This window comes from Chiloscyllium plagiosum, chromosome 1 (genome assembly GCF_004010195.1).
Source record: "Chiloscyllium plagiosum isolate BGI_BamShark_2017 chromosome 1, ASM401019v2, whole genome shotgun sequence".
Lineage (NCBI taxonomy): Eukaryota > Metazoa > Chordata > Chondrichthyes > Orectolobiformes > Hemiscylliidae > Chiloscyllium > Chiloscyllium plagiosum.
The window spans coordinates 143,984,514-144,006,824 of NC_057710.1; positions in this window are offsets into that span (position 1 = coordinate 143,984,514).

A 22,311-nucleotide genomic window follows, 5' to 3' on the forward strand; every position below is an offset into this window, starting at 1 on the left:
GAGAATAATGTCTGAAAAATTGCACTCTGAACTGTTTCTAGCCCTAATGCCATTTAAGATCCAAACTGGAAAAATGTTGGCCAAAACACTGCCAGTCACATCTGGCACAGGCTCATCAGTGTGCCCTGGGACACAGGGCACTCGTTGTAGTGCTCTTGCCCATTAGGTAGATTAATAGTTACGTGACATGTAGAATGGCAGAGTGCAACACTGGATTCTCAGGCAGCTATTAACGTAGCACTGGGCTCCTCAGTTGAAAGAGGCCAGCAATGTGTCTCAGCTCCCTGTATATCTGTCCTCCTGCAGACCACACTCATGGATAAACAGATGTCCTAAGAGCAGTGGACTAGGAATCATGGACAATTAACCTACTTGCCTCTCTCCAGTTGGTAGGCATTCCTCCTCCCACCATTGAAATAATGGAGGTCTTATAAGTACTTCTATGAACTATAACCCACATAGCAGTAGCATGTGAGCTGGATGACTATTGAGAATTTGATCACATTGATCATGGCAAAGAATCTGTCATGCCTAAACTACCATTGCCACAAAGGAGAAAATGGAGCCCACTATTCTTTGCTGCTCAATGATATGATACACAGTGGTATAAACCAATACTTAATTCTTGCATATATGATACATTTTTGAATTAAGGCTATCAAAATAAAAGCCATAAATTAATTTCAAAGATTCTTTGTTGCAAACAGTGCATCACCCATAAATTCAGAACACAATTACATATATTTTGCCTCATCATTATTTCTATTCATCTACCTAGTTTTTGCTGTCATTTATCTTTAAGAGGAGGACATGATTTATTTCAAATTTTTTAAAGGTCATGCTATTATTTCTAATGGATTGCAGCAATATTGGAAGAAAATTCTCCTGTGCCAAGTATCAACAATCATTTATGCTATTTTCTAATGTTTGCTGTTCTCCATGTTTATATTGATGAGAATGATTATTGAGCAAATTATAGATTTTCTCTACTTCTTACCTCATTCATTTCTATAAACAAAAATAGGCAAATAATAGAATCATGCTGATTTGATTATAGCCCTAAAGCAAGATTGCCTTCTGCCTACTAATTTATAGATATAATAAATATGAGCAAATCAGTAGGCAAGTCATGATACACTTTATGATCATTATATTTATAGAATAGATGAAAAATACTAGTGGAAGAAAATATACACTAGAGAGCTTTAAAGCTTTACTAAAGGTTAATAAAAAAAACTAATATAGCATGGAGGAATTATAAATAAAAATCTTAGGGAATCAACTGCAGTCGTGACTCAGAAATGCCCACTATGACATTCCACCCAGGGCAGAGGGATTTTTTTGTAAGGAGTGCTCCCAACACTTGCCATTCCATTGGCCTCAACTTCCATGCAATCAAGACCTGGCATTCCATACTATTGTTCCTCAGAGACAGCCCCCCCCCCCCCCCCCAGTGGAGCGATGTCTATGGAGGAGTCTTCTCTATCTCATTAAGGAGCTGTTGTGGGTAGTGTTACAGTGCTTTCTGGAAATCTTAGTAGTCACACATTACCAATGCATCTGTAACGTTTTTGGCATGGTTGAGATCATTTCTATTACCAACTTACTGAATGGAAAAGGTTTCAGACCCTCTTCCCCCTTTCAAGGCACTGCAGTTCAATATCTGTCTGCAACTCATTTACAATTTATGGTCACTTGACATGGAAGACAGAAGACAAGTCCAAAGGTTTTCTTATGGTTTTGGTCTTAGCTTTGTCAACGTTGTCATTAACAGGTCTCGTGCTGGGTAGAGCTCCTTGCTCTGATTGCCTTCCCTGGAGATAGACCACAGTGTTCACAACAGAAGAGTTAAAAATGCTCATGGTTGGTGATTGGTGGAGTTGCTGGAATGCATAATTGACCTATTGAAACATTAACGTAATAAAAGCAGGCACATGTCATTCAGTTCTTCCAACATTCTGATCATTAGATTAGATTGTGGATTACGTACAGTGTGGAAACAGGCCCTTCGGCCCAACAAGTCCACACCGACCCACCGAAGCACAACCCATTCCCCTACATTTATCCCTTCACCTAACACTACAGGCAATTTAGCATAACCAATTCACCTAACCTGCACATTTTTGGACTGTGGGAGGAAACCAGAGCACCTGGAGGAAACCCACACAGAATGTGCAAACTCCACACAGACAGTCACCTGAGGCGGGAATTGAACCTGGGTTTCTGGCGCTGTGAGGCAGCAGTGCTAACCACTGTGCCACAGTGCCACCCATTGTTGATCTTCAGCCTCAGTTCCACTCTCCCACTTGCTCTCTATATGCTTGAAGCCCTTAGCGACAAAATGTCTAATGATCTCTGTCTTGGATTTATTCAAACATTGACAGGCTGTCTGGGCCAGAGAATTCCAAAGATCTGTAAGCCCCAAACAGAGACATTTTTCCTCATCCCAGTCCTAAAGCACCAAGTTTTCTTTTTGAAACTGTGCACCTTTAATTCAATTTCCCCTGCCGCAGGAATCGCTGTCTGCCCTGCCAAATCTCCGAAGAGTTCTAAATGCTTCAATGAGATCTCCTGTCATTCTTCCAAATGCTAAAAAAAAGAAGCCGAGTCTAATCAGTCTTTCCTCATTGGTAATCTCCTTATCTCGGAACCATTCTAGTGGACTCTTGTTGAACTTGCTCCAAAGCAAGCATGTACACTCCCAGCTATGGAGACCAGAACTCTACACAGAGTCTCACCAATGTCCTGTACAATTACAGTGAAACTTCCGTCTTTTACTTCATTACTCCCGAATTGCTTGCGTAGCTGTGTGTTCACCTTGACTGTTTTATGTACACAACACCCAGATTCCTCTGAAAGCAAGCATTTCCTGACTTCTCACTGTTTTAAAAATATTTTGTTTTTCTGTTTTTCCACTCAAAGTGGATAACTTCACACTTTTCCACACGGTATTTCATTTGTCATGTTCTTGAAAATGATGACTAATGTCCTCCTGGTATAGTTGTTACTATGGCATCAGGAGCACACATTGGACATGAGCAGAGTAGCAGATTGTGATTTCAGTTAGTCATTTACACACAAACATAGACAAGTGGAGCAGAAATTGGCCATTCCGCCCACTCAGCGTATTCTGTCATTAAACAGTATCACTGTTGATTTACCCTGTCAATGCCATGGTCTCACACCATCCCCATATCCCTTGTCAACTTTAGCTTCTTGAAATCTACTTATTTCTTAAATATATTCAATGGTTTGCCTACACTGCCTTCCGCAGCGGACAATTTCATGGGTTCACCACCTTCTCAGTGAAAGCATTTCCCCTCATCTCAGTCCAAAATGACCTACCTCTTGCTCTGGCCCTGCTAGCCAGGGGGCACATCGTCTCAGTATCCAGTCTGGACATCTCTGTCAGAATTTCACTCTTCTAGGAATACAGGCTGCATTTGCCCAATCTCTCTTTGGACAACAAACCTGCCATCCCAGGAATCAGTCTGTTGAACATTCACCGAACATCCTCTGTGGCAAATATATCTTTCCCAGGTAAGGAGAATAAAACTGAACATAAAATTCCAGATCTGGTGTTGCCAAAGCCCAGAAAAAGCCTGCAGATGCAGTAAAATTTTCTACTGCTGTAATTTTGCAATGAAGTCCGACATACCATTTGCCTTTCTTATTACAACTGCATGCTTACTTTCAGAGTGTGGTGTATGATGACATCCAGGCCCCTTTGTGTATTATCATTTCTCTAACTATCACCACTTAAATTGTACTCTGCCATTCTGGTTTTGATACTGAAGTGGATAATTTCATGCTTTTCGACATTGTATTTGCCCACTCACTCTTCTTATCAAAGATTGAAAGCTGCCATTTTCAGTCTGGCTGCTCCAGCTAAGTCCTCTCTTAAGCTAATGCAGCTAAACAAAGCATTGAGGAGCAAAAGGACCTTTGAATATCATTAATTCAAGGGATCAGCAACAATCGCAGGTAAGTTACTGATAATGTTCTATGGGCTCTGTTTGAGTTTGTGGAAGTGCCTAGTGTTTAGACGAGTCAATATGAATTGACAAAGTCTGTAGGAAGTGATGCTGCATGTAAGAGAGGCCTTGGTTGAGATGGCAAAATGGCTGACCCTCCGTAGGTAACACTACTACAGGATTGTACTCCTTCTGCTGCAGCATGGGAGTAGGTCGAAATGAAGATGACAAGCTGCTCACTTGGAAGGGGGAAGAGGGGAGAGGTGCTTTCTGTGGAAGGCCTCATCCAGCTAGAATATACTTCCCTTCTGTCCACGTAAGCCTGGAATGACCTGTGTCTCAACTGAACTGAACAGAGGAGGCACTCACAGAACTTTGTTGCCAGGTAGAATCAAACAGGAGGTCCCAGAACAGGATCAGGACTGTACTACTGCAGCAGTGACCATGACTCTGAGGATTTCATGTGGGGTGGTTTGCAAGCTGGATCATATGACATATGTCATATTTCTCCAGTTGAAGATGAGGTTTGTTGGATTTCTGGTTTGTGATTTGTAATTTGCTGCTGTTTAGGTGGTTCAAATCACCCTCAGATCCCTGGTTCTGACACTGGGCTTATTTAGGGAATGTGAAATGAAGAAGGCAGTAGACAGTTATGTCAGGGCAAAAGAATCTCTCTGTTTATTTAACTCCAAAAGGGTAAGTATATCACAAGAACAATAAAGGCAAATGCAATAAAACAGTGAAATTAACACAGTTATACAGAGGACAGTAATTAGATACACTATTAAATTGATTACAGATCAAACACTATTAAGACTATACAGCGAGTTTTTATCATAGAAACTATTATTCGGCTTCCTACCCTTCGGGTTCCCAGCTTCCCACCTCCCTGTCCCTGCTAGCTAGATTGGAAACTCTGGGGTCTCAGGAATTAAGCTCACCACTAGGGAGAATTCAAAATTTTAAAGTATAGGTGGCTGTTCCTGCTTACTGTACCTGCCTAGAATCCAGGTAATCCTGGATTTGGATTTGTCAGGTGTGTACTTGGTTCTTCCTCCTTTTTGGTGTTTTTTTGTGAGCTGGGTTTCACCTCAGGATGTGCCTGAGGCCTTGTTGTGTTGGTCGGGTCGGTAATTTTTGAAGGTTGAAATCAACAAGGTAAAAACAATGACTGCCGATGCTGGAAACCAGATTCTGGATTAGTGGTGCTGAAAGAGCACAGCAGTTCAGGCAGCATCCAAGGAGTTCCTGATGAAGGGATTTTGCCCGAAATGTCGATTTCAAAGCTCTTTGGATGCTGCCTGAATTGCTGTGCTCTTCCAGCACCACTAATCCAGAATTTTTGAAGGTTGCCTGTTCTCAGGTCTGCTGGTTATGGCCGGTCACCATTGGCTCCCTGGTAAGGAACAGGTCTGTGTCAGTAGATTTCGGAATGGCTGTGGGCATACACCTCGGAGCAGTAGCTCTCTGGGATAGCTGCAGAGATAGCTCTCTCAGGTGAGATTAGGGCTTGCAATTATTCCAATTGTCGGTCTGTTACCTTTGTGCCAAATCTGCGCTTGCTATTGTGTTATTCATGTTCCCTTTTGAGGTTGATTGGCTTCCTGATATTTTAGAGTAGGTGTGAATGTATTTTGATTAAGTGGAAGGTCCAATATCTCTGTGCATGAATATTGACTGGAGTTGAATGGCTGGTATCTGCAGAGGTCCCATTCAGCGTTAGGCTTGGTTGATTGTTTTTATTTTAAGAGTCAAAGTGTAAATTGGATTTTCGGGCGGAACAATGATTTTAGGCAGCTATCTCTGTGTCTGTGTATTTTCCCAGAGAAAAACCCAGCTGTCTTTTTACTTTTAAAAGTTTAATTTAAAAAGTCCAGGACTTGAGTCCAGTATTTCAGAATCGGGGGATTTTTGCTCAGTCCAACCTTGATCATTTTATAATTTAATTAAACCTCTTGTGATACTGTATTCATATCCTCAGGGTAGACTTTTCACATTGAACTCCATCGATGTGTGTTCCCATTACCTCGTGAATACTTGTCCACAAGTCTCCTGGTGTACCTTTTGATACAGGGCATCCCTCCTTTGTTAATCTTCTTACCTGGACCTCAGTTACTTCACAACGCAGTCTGAGAACCTCCTGTTTATTGTGTAGCTCCACTTCATTCCACTTGTGGGTCAGAAGACTTCCTGCAGCAACTTCCAGAAACTGTTGGCCCTGCTTCAAAACAGGACATGAGTTACTTATAAATGTTAGCTTTGCTTTCTTTGCCCAGATATTGCCAGACCTATTGAGTTTTTCCAGCAATTTTTGTTTGTTAGCAAGTTTTGAGAAGATTTGTCGCTCAGGTCGAAGTTCTGGTTGTAGGTTTGCTCGCTGAGCTGGAAGGTTCATTTTCAGATGTTTCGTCACCATCCTAGGTAACATCTTCAGTGAGCCTCTGGATGAAGCCTTCATCCAGAGACTCACCAAAGACATTACCTAGTACGGTGACGAAATGTCTGAAAATGAACCTTCCGGCTCAGCAAGCAAACCTACATCCAGAGTTTTTGTTTGTCTTTCAGATTTCCTGTATCCACAGTACTTTGTCTTATTTATTCCAGTAACTGCTATTGATAGAATCCTTTCTAAAAGGGATATTCTGACTTGAAGTGGTGTTAGTCTGACATAAATATGGTCCCCCACCAAGGAGTACAGCTATGAAACAGTGCGGTAAGTGCTGAACTCGACATTTTGAACTAACTTTTTAATTAGTAGGTAACGCAAAGTTGCACATAGTCTAGTGTTATGATCAAGGGAGTTATTGTAATATGGATCTTTGTTTATAAACCTAATCTGACTCTAAGTGACGAAGCTAAAAACATGATTATTGCAATTCATTTAAGTATAAAAATACAAGCTCAAAGTATATTGCAGAGAGAATACCCAAAAATGGAAAGACTATTGGAATACAAGGAGTTTTCAAACAGAGATGTGAGAATTCAAACTTCAGAGAGAAACAGAAGATGGGAGAAAGACCTTCAAAACATGTTACCATTTTGAGTTTCTGAACTGTATAAAGAAATCTACCTAACAAAGCTGGCGTGTAGAACTTCAAGTGGTTTTGAGAGTCACACTCAGAGGGAGATTTGACCAAGCCTGGGCAAAGAGGAAAAGGTGTACTGAAACTGAATGTGGGATATCAAATCGAACAACAGTCAGGCAGTGTGAAAGTGCTGAAATCACAGAGAGAGTGAAGAACATTTGATCATCACTTCCTCCCAAAATCTGACGATTGTAAAACCTGAACAAGAAAACACCAAATCTTTGCAGTAGCTGGACCAAAATTATTACACTCTTGGCTTCATCAACAAAGAACTCAAGCAACTGCTCCCAATTGTATATCACAGGGACTTATTTGGATATTTTTATTCTAAATATTCCTTTGTCCGGTCTGTACTAGTTTTAATCTTGACTTCTGTAATTCTCCTGTTAATAACCTTATCACTGTATTCATAAGGAGTCTTCAATAATAATTTAAAATAAACTTAGACTGCTGCTCTGTTTTAACTTGAAACATTGCATTTTGGAAAGTCAAATCAAGGTGGGAGTTTCATGGTGAATGGTAAGGCCTTAAGGATTGTAGTGGAACAGAGGGACCTTGGAGTTTAGGTTCACAGTTCTCTGAAAGCGGAGTTACAGATAGACAGGGCAGTGAAGGCGGCTTTTGGCACATTTGCCTTCATCAGTCAGGGCATTGAGTGTGGAAGTTGGGAAGTTATGTTGCTGTTATACAGGACGTTGATGAGGCCTCACTTGGAGTATTGTGTTCAGTTTTGATCACCTTGTTATAGGAAGGATGCTCTTAAACTGGAAAGAGTGCAGAAGAAATTTACAGGGATGTTGCCTGGACTCAATAGTCTGAGTTACAGGGAGAGGTTCGACAAGCTAGGACTTTTTTCTTTAGAGCATAGGAGACTGAGGGGGATCTTATAGAGGTATATAAGATCATGAGAGACATGGTTAGATTGAATGCACTCAGTCTTTTTCCCAGAGTTGAGAAATCAAGGACTAAATGGTATCAGTTTAATGTCAGAGGGGAAAGAATAAAAGGGAACCTGAGGGGCAACTTTTTACACAGAGGGTGGTACGAATATAGAATGAGCTGCCAGCGTAAGTGTTTGAGGCAGGTACATTAACAAAATTTAAAAGGCATTTGGACAAATACATGGATAGGAAAGGATTAGAATGATATGGGCAAAGTGCAGGGAAATGGGGTTAGCATGGATGGATATTTTGGTCAGCCTGGACCAGTTTGAGCCAAAGGATCTGTCTCCGTGCTGTAGGACTCTATGACTCTATTACGAAACATTGCAGTTTATGTTCACGACAGTCGAAGGGATAGAAAGGGACATGAGTGCAAATCTGCTCATGTCACAAAGTAGGAAAGTAAGTTGTGAAAAAGCCATAAGGAGGCTACAAAAACTTATAGATGAATTGAGTGACAAAGATCTGGCAAATGGAGTATAATGTGGGAAAGTATAAATTTGTCCATTTTGACGTGAAGAACAGCACAAAGTATATTATCTCAACAGTGAGATATTACAGATGTTTGAAATGCAGAGGACTGTGGGATCCCAGTGGAAGAATTGTGAAAGGTTGGTAAATAGGTGCTGCATATAATTAGGAAATGTAATTGAATGCTATCATTTATTGTGAAGGGAATTGAATGCCAAAGTAAAGAGATTATACTCCAGTTATTCTGGGTACTGATCAGAATACACCTGGAGTACTGTGATTGTACTAGTCACTTTATTTAAGTAAGAATGTAAATGTATTGAAAGCAGATGAGAGAAGATTTACCAAAATAATACATGAATTGGGCAGGTTATCTTATAAAAAAAATGGCAGGAGAGGCTGAGTTTGTATTTGCTGGTGTTTAGTCAAACAAAAAGTAATTTGATTGAAACATATAAGGTCCTGAGAGGTCTTAAGATGGTACATGTGGAGAGAATGTTTTTGGCTTTTGGGAAATCTATATTTAGGAATCAATGCTTAAAGATAAGTTATGGAGGAGCTGGTGCTGAACTAGGGTGGACAAAGTTAAAAATCACACAACACCAGATTAAAGTCCAACAGGTTTATTTGGAAGCACTAGCTTTCAGAGCGCTGCTCCTTCATCAGTTGGTTATGGAATAACAGACCATAAGGCACATTATTTGTAGCAAAAGATTGCAGTGTCATACAGTGAGATGTTCTGCGATTTACATATTAATGAACTGAAACCTCCATTCTAAAAGATGAAAGAATTAGCAATCCAGGTTTGTTCAATATATCACTGTATGACACTGTAATCTTTTGCTATAAATTTTGTGCCTTACGATCTTATGCTCCACAACCACCTGATGAAGGAGCGGCGCTCTGAAAATTCGTGCTGCCAAATAAAGCTGTTGGACTATAACCTGGTGTTGTGTGATTTTTAACTTTAAAGATAAGGGGTGTCCCACATGAAAAATGGTGAGGAGAAAATTTCTCTTGCAGTGGGTCTTCCTGACAAGGTGGTAGAAGCAGGGCGTGGATATTTTTAAGACGGGGTGGATATATCCTTGTCAAGTAAAAGGGTAATAGGCGATCAGGGCGAAATGGGAATGTGGATTTAGGGTTACAATCAGATCATCAAGATCTTACTGAGTGGTAGAGCAGCCTTAAGGGACTGAATGGCTTTCTTCTGTTCATTGCTTTGCCTGTTCATTAACAAAGTATATTAATCAAGAGTTCCCTGAGAACATGGTGACATGCCTGCTGGTTATGAGACTAATCTCCTGCTATTTATTTCAGTTTTTCTTTCAATTGTTCTCAGGATGTGGGTAGATTGCTGTTCATCTCCAATTGCCATTGAAAAGGTGGTGATGATCATTTTTCTTCAACTGTTGCGGTACGTACCTATAGTGCTATTAGGAATGTAGTTCCTCGACTTTAACCCAGCTACGGTGAAGGACAACGATATATTTTGAAGTCAGAAAGATATGTGGCTTGGGGAGCTTGCAGGTGGTGGTATTTGCACACATCTGCTTGCATTGACCTTCCTTCTGTTTAATTTATTAATTGCTCTCCAAATTGAATCAACAATAAAAATTTACTGTTTCCTCAACAGATTTCCTGTGCTAATTCTAGTCCCTTTAATTTGCACACATGTTGCTCAACTTCTACATTTGTTGTAAATAATTTTCATTTGATTTTTTTGTAGGTTGCATAACAGAGTTAAAAGCACTTGCAAGATGTTAGCTACATCCCCTGTGTTAGCTGTATCCCCTGATCCCGCTGCACAACCTATTTTAATGCTCTATGTAAAGTTAACAAGCTGTCAATTGCCACTTTTACACATTATTTGTTACTTGCGCAAATGAGCAACAACCGCATTCAGGTACTGAAACATGGTATTTTATTTAAATAATTCACCCCACCTTTCCCCTTCTCCAATGTCCATTTGCCTTTTGAAATATTGTCCTCTCTATGACTAAATCCTTTAATTAGTCCAAAAAGACTAAATGTTCTCAAAGGCCAATACTAGAGTCAATGGAGTATATAACTGTGAAAATTATTCAATGCATTTATTCCTTTTGCTGCCCCATGCCATCTCATCTTCTTTCAACTATCATTAAAGTAATCACCTCTTCCACCCTTCATTCCTTGCCACTCAATTGCTAATGACTGAATTAATTTCCATTGCTCCATTGCTCATGAACATTATATATCCCCATTCACCTAAAAAGTTTGACCAGGGATCTGTTTCACAAGGATCCTTTTTGAATCTTATATCTTTATCAATTGCCCCTGGCCTCCGGCTCTGTCTTAGGGCCTTTATCATGTTTTTGTTGCATTTTCAGTTCTTTCAAAACATCTTTTATATGGCTTTTGCCTGTCCATGGCACTGATAGGGCCCTGGTCAACATAACTGAGTTTTGCCTTTGCAACCATCATATGTTATTCTTCTATTTTCTCTTTCATCTTTGCCTGCTTGTTGACATTTTATTCCACTCTGCTTCTTTTCGTAATGACACAGAAATAATTAACTTTACTGTGAGTTTCAAGAGCCAAGTGGAGTTAACAAGAGGACTTGGAATCTCTCAGTGCTGCTTAATTAGCTCACCCCTGACAATATTCTACACTTCAGTGAGAAACAATGGACTGTTTCTCTGCAACAATGAGTTAATGTTCACGTCTTCTGTGAACAACACTCATTCATCATTGAAGGAACACAGAGATTTGAAAACTATGGTTACCTTAGCATGCAGGCTATTTCCATCCACATTTCTTCATTAAGAGCTTAAAGGAGCCCAGACCAGTTGTACACTGAGAAAGTGGTAGCCATTTCTGTTCACAAAGGCTGATATCTGGCCGGTGGGGTTCTTGGTGACCACCTAAACAACAGAAGTATCCCACACCAGAGAAATCCAACAATGGTTCCAAATCCAATGGCGAAATCTACTTGACTATCTGGATCAGTGCAAAAGTACCTGTATTGACTAACCATCCTGAAAGTGACAATGGTGACTTGTCACCATTGGGAGAGGCCATGCATATCTCCAGCGGTGCTGAGGTGTGGAAATTCAGCAGCAGCATTCTCAATCATGTAGTAGAGTCTGTGAGACAAATTGTCTGTTCCCAACACTACTGCTCTGACATCTCAAAGTAGCTGAACGTCCACAGCTGTGACATGTGGACGCTCTATGAAGGGTACCCTTTTCTTCACACTGAAGACTGGTTACCTGTCCCTTCCATCTTATGCATCTTCCATTTATGTCCCCCTACTCCTCGCTAAGGTCAGTATTCCTGTTGTTCCTCTTCATGCTGCTGCCACTTTCCCTGTTGCTACAACTTCCTCCCTTCTGTAGCTCTCAGGAATTAAAGCCCGAGAGTCACTTTTACATAAAGACTTGAATATTCATTTAACCTCTGGAGACTTTTTGCCCCACCTTTACTGACAGAAATATCAGCTTCGTTATGTCACAATAATGTTAATATGTTCTGGTAGCTCTGTCACCTTTCCCCTTTCTCCCAAGTCCCAATGCTAATGTTTATATTGTTCCTTCCTCCATGCCATTTCAAAGGGAAAAAGCATCAAACCCAGCCATACCTTGGGGTGAGGAGCAGGGGGATACATACTGGTTACTCATTTTGAGCTATACAAGATAAGTCAGACCAGACATTCACAATCTTCCTGTTTTTCCCTCCTAGAAAATCACGTTAATACTCAAGTTGCCGTTAGAAGGCAAAAATGACCTCGCACAAGCTCACTGCCTCCTTACTCAGAGTGTGTTCTGAAGCCTATGATGTTGTTATGAACCAGACCAGGCCCCCTCAAAATATATTAAGAAAGCAGCCTAGACCCTAACATTTTCTTAATTTAAAGGCAAGTGCCAGATGCTGTGTTCCAGATGCAATTTGATTGGTCAAACTCGACATTAAACAAAATTCCTATACTAAAGTGAGGACTGCAGATGCTGGAAACTATCCTCCGTGACTACCTGGTCATGTCCACGCCCGCCAACAACCCACTCTCCTGTCCTGGCACCCTCCCCTGCCACGGCAGGAATTGCAAAACCTGCACCCACACCTCCTCCCTCACCTCCATCCAAGGCCCCAAAGGAGCCTTCCACATCCATCAAAGTTTACCTGCACATCCACCAATATCATTTATTGTATCCATTGCTCCCGATGCGGTCTCCTCTACATTGGGGAGACTGGACACCTCCTCACAGGTCGCTTTAGGGTACATCTCCGGGATACCCGCGCCAACCGACCCCACTGCCCCATGGCCCAACATTTCAACTCCCCGTCCCACTCTTCCAGGTATGTGCAGGTCCTGGGCCTCCACTACCGCCGCTCCCTCACTACCCGACGCCTGGAGGAAGAACGCCTCATCTTCCACCTCGGAACACGGGAGCCCTGTCTCCATTCTTGATGAAGGACTTTTGCCTGAAACCTCGATTTTCCTGCTCCTCGGATGCTGCCTGACCTGCTGTGCTTTTCCAGCGCCACTCTAATCTAAACATTAAGCAAAACACATTTTATTTAAATGCTAAAGTTAAGATAAAACTCAAGAAAGAATAGCCTGGAATAACTTAGCTCTCCTGAAAAACTTAACAAAATAATAGATACAGTAATTATTACTGATTAATTATTCCAATGTAGTAACATCCCACAAAAAACAAGTTGTTTATCTTCTCATAAACTGCCCGGTAACTGCCCCCCCAATCTCTCTTTCTAAAAGAAACCAGGACAGAACACACCTCTTAAAGCTGCAGCATCATCATAATATGTATACGCCCTAGAAGAATTGGAATAGACTAAGGTTAACTGGCACCTAAACAGGTTTAATTACCTCTAATCTTTCTACCCCTTCACCTCACCCATCTTATTCCTGATGAAAGACTCTTGCCCAAAAACGTCGATTCTCCTGCTCCTGGGATGCTGCCTGACCTGCTGTCCTTTTCCAGCGCGACACTCTCTAATCTGAGCTCCCGCATCTGCAGTCCTCACTTCCTTCAGGTTTAATTACCTGCCAGCCATGTGCAAGACTGAGGTGATCCCTCCAAGCCTGCACCCCAGACAACATCCAATTTCAACATCTTCATGTTTCTAACCTGATACTATTGACACAATATCCTGACGACTCCCATCCATTAGCTATAACAGGTCAAGAGGCTGTTCACAGTTGGCTATGTGAAACTTCCAACAATTACTCATTGCATAAATTACCCCGATAATGAATTGTTATGTCCTTTCACAACCATTATTGCCGTCCAAGGATGTCAAGTGGGTGAAATTGACATGACTCTGTCATGGTAATGATCTCATTGTGAATTGACAACACCCCATATATCAGAAATACATATAAAATAAAAGCGGAACTCATTTGATCAAGCCTCCAGCAACATAATAAAATTATTGGATAAAAATTACCCTTAACCTCAACTTCACTTTCCTACCTGATATTTCTGGTTCCTTGCAGTTCAAAAATCAAAAATTAATTGCCAATTTCCTTGCAAGTCAGAAAGGTAATGCAGGTTCATGATGGGCCCATTAAAGTTTCCTGTTGAGGAACAATTCCACTTTTAAAAATCTGTAAAACTTTGATGTTCCAGAGAATAAAACTAGTAATTGTTTCACTTAAATGTAATATGTGCAGATATATGCATCCCCCGAATGATGCAATATTAATTGCTGCAGGTAAGATTTAAATTCAAATTTATTGTTCATTTATATTTCATATGTCATTTTTTAACAGAAAGAAAGCACATTGAACTTTTTAATAATTATTCACTCATGGACGTTACAGGCTGGCCAGCATTTATTGACCCTTCCTAACTGCGGTTGAACTGAATGGCTTACTAAGCTTTTTCAGCAGGTCGTTGAGAGGCAACCACATCGCCCATTTTCATTCCTTCTGTTATATTTTGAAGCATTCCTTCGCTAGTAAACTGCAAATTAAGCATCCATTGATGGGAGGGTGGGGATGAATTCAAAAAACAACATTACTGTGGTACAGAGGCAAAATATTTAGAAGAAATCCAATACTACAGCTTCTTGGATGACTAGAAATAAAGAGAATAAACGAAGCAGAAAAAAATGAAGTTTATAATAAATGAGAAGATTATGTTTCAGCAGTGTCAAGGTGAATACAAACAGGCAGAGCAGAATTGACAATGGGACTGAGGCTCAAATAAAGCACATGGGAAGAGATTAGCGGGTAATGTAACAGAATAAAAAGGAATTTTTGAATCATAGTAAAAGGATAGTCAAAGGGAAACATGAGACTAGGGACCAAAAGGGAACCCTTCTTATGGAAGCCAGAAAGTAATGCTGAACTACTATTTAAAACATTTTCATTTGTTGTCACTAATATAGAAGATGCTGCCATCATTCACTGTTCCCAATAGAGAAATTTCATAAAACAAAATAAGTAAAAATGTGCTTAAAATTAGCAACATACAAACTGGAAAATTGGAGTATTGTTACCAGGACACTTTGCAGAGGGACAGGGACTCACATCAGGGTGTATCTGAGAGCTTCTTACTTGCTTTCTTCACATTCATTTACTTTGCACCTACTTCAATGCTCACAGGATCTCTGTCTTCCCTGTCATGGCTTGACGTTTTGCACTTTACCCTCTCAGCCAGAGCTTAAGGGTTCACAGTATTTTTGTCCTGCCTTGCCTTTATGAGGAGCTTGGCAGCAGTGTGTCAGCAGTGATCAGTCAATGGGTGAGTGTGTTGCTGTCCAGCACCATGCTACGTTAATCTCACATCTGTAGCATGTGTTAGTGACACACACAGCAAACATACTGCATATGCTTCAGCCAAATGGCCATGTCTCAATGTCTACAGGGAGTAGTCCTCAATCAAGTCCAGAGAGCCAGCCTTCACTCAGGAGTTTTCAATACAGAAAGTCAAGAGCAGCATCTAATTGCAGTTCAGTGGTTTGGACATGATCAGTCAGCCACGTGTGGCAATCAGAGTAAGGTGGTCTGTATCTCAACTGTCTGCTGGTGGGCCACTGTCTGGAAGTGATCACAGACAACCTTTTAAGGGTCACTTGTAGGACACAATTCACAAAGACAGCAGAAGATCTCAGAGGCATCAAAAAGGGATGGAACTGATTTCCTCTCACTTTTAATTGTGAGTATTCACCAACATGCTCTTGTATGTTGCTTTCTAAGGTGGTATAATGGTTGGTGGGACAAGGTATCAGTAAGCCTACAGCACTTACAATCACATACTGCATTCATGTGACAAGGCAGGCCCTGTATTCATTGAAATAAGGATCCTAGGTTAAAGACCCATGTTGAGGTATTCCATGGTCTCCCTTGTCAGAATCCTCCATCTCTCACTGCATGGAGCAGTATGATCAAACATCAAGGGCTCAATGCTTTACAAAGGTAGTTAGTGAGGACAAGTACTATCATGTGCAACTCTAGCTGAGGCAACTCCCTGGCTGGCTGAGGCCAAGCATAGTGCATGATTCTTCCACTTGAGTCATTGTGGAACAAAAGCCCTTCCTGATGAAAGGCTTTTGCCCGAAACATCGATTTTCCTGCTCCTCGGATGCTGTCTGACCTGCTGCGCTTTTCCAACACCACTCTAATCTAAACTCTGGTTTCTAGCTTCTGCAGTCCTCACTTCTGCCTCATTGTGGAACAGCCAGGCTGGGGTTAAGGTGCTGACGCTTGGTTTGTGATACAGTCCAGACACAATGTGCTGCATAATCCGAGCATTCTGTACTCCACACAACAGGAACAGGGGAAAAGGGGATATGAAAGATGCTGAAGAGCTGAGAGAGTGGCAACAGCACTCATCTGAGGAGGACAATGTGGAAACCTAGCAGGAGTTACATTACCTTCACCACGATATAATGGTGCAACACTTGTTGCCAAAACCCAGGCAAGAACTAATTGACATCCGTTTCCAGTAGATGAGAGCTCAGTGTAGTGAACCTTCATTGACAGTGAATTTGTTGCTGTTCAAAACACAAACAGTCTCTGTGTGTTCTCAGAAGAAATGAAACTTCTGTTCTTATTTTGTCCATTTGCTTTTGCAAATGCTGAATAAAAGCCAAAATTTTCAAGTGTTAGAAGATTTTCCAATATGGGATGATCTTGTATTGAGCAATGAGATTATGTCAGGTTACTCTGGTTGCCGGGGAAAGAAACAGGGTTCTAAAATGGAACAAGGCAAAGGGAAAGTAACCTGTATAGCTTGGTTCTTAAATAGCAAACCATTTCCAAATGTGCACTTGTGTCTGCAATGAGATTTCAGTCGTGCCACCTATGTGCTCTGAGAAATGGTTGCCTTTTGTCCCACGACATGCACTATGCAGGGCAACTGCTCACAGTGTGCACAACAGGACTATTGAATGACACTGGGCCCAGAATCCCAGAGGTCCATCAGTGGTAAGAATTTTGCCGTAGCAACAGGGAGAATACAATGAAAAGGACATCATAGAGGCTTGGCGGATAGCTAATGAGTCGAGTTCCAGAAAATAGTGTGAAAACTTTCACGTGAAATTTGTCAAGATGACTCGCAGCCAGAGAAATCAGTCTCGACAGAAAATTTGCCAAGGTAAATAAAACAGCGGCCATCAGCCACTGACAATAGTGGAAACTGAGGTCAAAGAAGTCATAAAGTTTCCGGGGAACCAATTACAACGAGCCCGAGGGTTGTGTGTTGGAAAAGTATCGATTAGACTCTCTGGCACCTTGACTTCCAGCCAGTACATCCGAGAGAAAGGAGACTCCAACAGCCATGTAAACTTCAATTATGCTATTGATAAGAGTGTTCAGGTCTTGTGAAGTCGAAGTCCCATATATATAGGAAAAATTTCTAATAGATCTCATGACAGAAGACTGGGCATCCAGTAGGTGGTGCAGGCTATCAATTGTACTCAATCACCATTTCCAACCTCATGATCCAGCATATTCACTGTCCTACCATTACCATCAACACAAGGGATCAACCCTAGTTCAACAAACAGTGCAAGATGACATGCAATGAGCCACACCAGGCATATTTAATAGTGAGGTATTATTAGGTAATAATAATGAGGTAGCTATAACGCATGATTACTTGCATGCCAAACATTGGAAGCACCATGCAAGGGACAGAGCTAAATGATCTCACAGTCAATAGATTGGATCTAAGCTTTGCAGTCCTGTAATATCAAACCCTGAATAGCAGTGAACAATCAATTCAACAGGAGAAGGAGATTCCGCAAATCCTTAATGATGGAAGAGTCGTGACGAGAGAACTGTAAAAGTCAGCTTTGATGCATCTTGCATCAAGGTCCAGCCAAAAATGGCAGATAAGTGCAGCCTCCTCCAGACGTCCCCACATCACAAATGCTAGTCATCAGCCAATTCAATTCATTCTATTTGATATTAAGAAATAGAGAAAGGTGTTGGATATTGATATGGGTCCAGACAACATTTCAACAATAGTAATGAAGACTAACCAAACCACATTCCAAACCAAGACGTTGCAGTACAGCTACAACTCTGGCAGTTATCAGACAATGTGGGAAATTACCCAGGTATGTCCAGTCTACAAAAAGCAGGACAAATTTAACCTGGCCAACTATTGCCCTAGGAGAAAGTGAGGACTACAGATGCTGGAGATCAGAGTCAAAATGTGTGGTACTGGAAAAGCACAACTGGTCAGGCAGGAGAATCAACATGAAGAGATTATGCCTGAAATATCGACTCTCCTGTCCCTCAGATGTTGCCTGACCTGCTGTGCTTTTCCAGCACCACACTTTTCAACAATTATTGCCCTATCAATCTAGGGGTTGGTCATCAGTAAAGTGATGGAAGGGGTAGTCATCAATGCTACCAAGCAGCCCTCAATCCATGACCATACCACAGCCTTGGTCTGAACATGGAGGAAAGAGTTGAACACAAGAGTGAGAGTGTTTCTCCTTGACAGCAAAGCTGCATTTAACTGAGCATGACATAACGGAGCTGTGGCAAAACTAGAGTCAACGTGAATCAATGTGAAAAGTCTTTGCTTGTTGAGTCTTACCTACTACATTAGGAGAAGGCTGTGTTTGTTGTGCTCAGTCATCTCCATCTCAGAGAATAACTGTAGGAGTTCCTCATTGTATGTCCCACGTCCAACGATCTTCACTGACTTGGTCAATGACACTCTCTCTATCATAACTTTGAAAGTGGAGAGACTGTGTAATGTTCAACGTCATTTACAAATCATCAGATATTACAGGTTCCTGTATGCATATGCAGCCATGCCTTGACAATATCCACGCTTAGGTTGATAATAACATTTATGATCATAAATGCCAGGTAATGTCCATTTCAAACACCAGAATACTGAACCAATTCCATAACTTCCAATGACATTACCATTACTGCACCATCTACTATCAACATACTGGGACATATCTTTAACCAGTAACTGAACTGGACCAACAATATAAATACAGTGGTTACATAGTCAAAAGTTAGGGGTTCAACATGAAGTAATTCACCTCATGCCTCCCTAGTGCCTGTCCACCATCTATCACACACATGTCAGGAGGGTGATGGAGTGCATCCCTCTTCCCCCATCTCATCCCCCACCTTCTAATTTTCACTTCCCTCAACCACAATGCATAGTGTCAACAGGGTCCACTGTACAAAAAGATACACTGCACCAACTCATCAAATGCCATTTGACAGCACCTTCCAAACCTTTACCATCCAGGAAAGCATGGGCAGCAGATGCATGGAATACCACCAGAACAGCAAGTTCCCTTCTAAGCTACACAATCTTGACTTGGAGGAACCTTATCACTGCTCCTTCAGTGCCACTTTATAAAAGTCCTTGCTTCCTCCTAGCATTGTAGGTGTTACTACACCAGAAGCACTGCAGCATCTCAAGAAGACAACGCACCACTATCTTCTCAAGGACAACTAGGGATATTCAATAAATGCTGGCCTAGCCAGTGACACCCATATCCTAAGAAAACATTTTTTAAAGAAGCTAAATACCTGTTCTCAAAATAATGAACATAGTTCATCTGTCTAACATACCATTTTTCACTATTTAATTGAAAAATTGACCCATTTCCATGTTAGGAATGGCAAATGCTACTGCTAAAATCAGAAACAGAGGAATACTGAGCTGATGTATTAGAACTATATCACAAGCAGTAAACTCTAATCTAATGCTATTACGGATAATAGTCATTAGCTGATCAATCATTGCTTGTGTTCTTATTATACAAATATGTCTGCTCATTATATTGCATTTGACCACAAAGTATGTTCAGCCCTGTCTTTTTCCAAACACCATTAATTATTTCAGTGTGCGCTTTGATGAGAAATAACCTGCTATTTCAATTATATTTTTGTATTGATATTAATTTTGGAAACTTAGTAATTCAAACTTTTGTACACTAATGCTTATTTCAGATTTCTCAAGTACTTTAGTCAACCCAGCTGTAGATAGCTTAATTCCCTGGCTGCTACATTTCAGGCATGTAATTGAAAAGCTTTCTGCACATGGCTATTTCTGAACCTGTAGATGAAAAGCTGGAAAGTAGAGATAGCCTCTTTTAAATCTGTGAAAATGATCAGCGCTGAGACCGGGGAAGAGACTCCTGCGACAGTGATTGCTCTGTGCAAGATAATACTCTTCCCGCACCACAGGTCAGGTATAAGTACAGGCCAAACTTCAATAGCTCGTGCAAAACTATGAAGATAAGTTAATTCTAATACATAAAGCAAGAAAGTTGAATAAATAGCTTTTCTCTTGGTGACAAAAAAACCCCATTGTATTATTTGCACTGATTATTAAAGGTAAGTGCTAGAAGAAGGTAATTACCAATAACAGTTTTCTGTTATTCTTTTGGGATGATCCTAAAGAATTGGCCATGTTTCAGTAGAGGAGAGAATATTCCCGTGAGCTTAGTGCGGTTCCCTGATGCATGGTAATGATTTAACCTTGCTAGAGTGCAAAGATGGAAGCCAAAATAGCAGGAATGCTCTTGTGAGGGGAAAATAAGGAAGCTTAAATTTGGAGATATACATAAATGGAGCAGAAAACATTGGTGTTGGATATTGTAAGGAGTGGGACTAAATAATGTATTAGCCTTGGTTCAGTTGATAGCTGTGAGGAACACTAAATTTTCCATGGTGGTTATGTTTTGAAATGTATTTTGACTCAGAGTACAACAGAGAATTCTGGCTAACCTCCTCAGTTTGAAGACATATTTATGTGATGCTGTTGTCAAAGGGACAGAAACTAAAAATTGAGATTGGTGTAGGCTTTGCCTCAGAAGTTATAGCAATAGTAAACATTGGTGATTACTTGAACATGTTTATGGAATCTGTAAGACATTTTAAAAACATCCAGGTAATGGTTTTTTCCATCTTTAAATGGATCATTTGCAATTTTGTAAAAAATTTAAAAAAATTAAAAACTTGTTCATATGAACTGGCAACCCTTGACTTAGAAGCAGTACCAACAGAAGAAAGTTAAAATGTGGAGGCCATATAGCACATAGACACAAAGAAGAAATATGTAGAGAGAGAAGAGAGGAGATGAACAAACCAAGTCAGATAACGAGATCTCTCAGAGGTTGTAGTGCACTTTTCGACATCTGTCATTGCTTCTTTGATTAAATAGTCATAGGGTCATGCAGCATGGAAACAGACCTTTCAGTCCAACCAGTCCATGTTGACTTTTTTCCCAAACTAAACTGGTCCTAGCTGCCTGCGCTTGGCCCATATTCCTCCAAGCCTTTCCTATTCATGAAATTATCTAAATGTCTTTTAAACATTGTAACTGTACCTCCATCCATCACTTTCTCTGGAAGTTTATTCTACACACAAAACACCCTCTGTGGAAGAAGTTGCCCCCATTCCCTTTTTAAATCTTTCTCCTCTCATTTTAAAAATATGTCCCTTACTTTTGAACTTCCCCCACCTTAGGGAGAAGACCTTTATCATTCACCCTATCCAAGCTCCTCTTGATTTTACAAACCTCTATAAGGTCATCTCTCAACCTCTTATGCTCCAGGGACAAAGACACCAACCAACTCAGTCCCTCCCTACAGCTCAAGACCTACTGCCAAGATTTGACCATACTGTGTGGAGATAAAAGGTAATTTTGGTAGATCAATGTTACTATAATCAACAGGAGCTGAGAGTCATGTTCTGGGACAAGATGTGTCACATAGGGAAGATTGTGCCAGAGGAACTGTTTTCCACCTAAAGTATGGGGCAGGCATACTTCTCAGGCAGCATCCGAGGAGCAGGAGAATCGATGCTTCGGGCATAGCCCTTCATCAGGAATCATTGATGAAGGACTTATGCCCGAAATATCGATTCTCCTGCTCTTTGGATGCTGCCTGACCTGCTGAGCTTTCCCAGCACCACATTCTCGACTCCAATCTCCAGGGTCCACAATCCTTACTTTATCCTAGGCATTCTTCTCAGAAGAACCGCATTGTTAAAATGGAAACCAAATAGGCTGAGTGGACAAACTCCGCCTTTGCTCTGCCTGTGTTCCCTTTGTAATTTATGCCAAATATTGTCTGTGATATACTTGTTAGTTCATGTTTAATTTATGTTTGCTCTGTCGATGGAATGGAAATGTACTTCGTGGTCTTTTAAAAAAAATTGTCGTAAATCTTAGGATAATGGACTATTCACATTCAAATTGTTTTTGTTGGTGAAGGGTTTTAAGATGTAATCTCTATCAGCAAAATACTTGTGTGATTACATAGCAGTAATGACTGCTGAACCTGGTGCAAAATTTGAGAAAGACAACAGGAAGAACTGTGAAGAATCTCCCAGTGGAC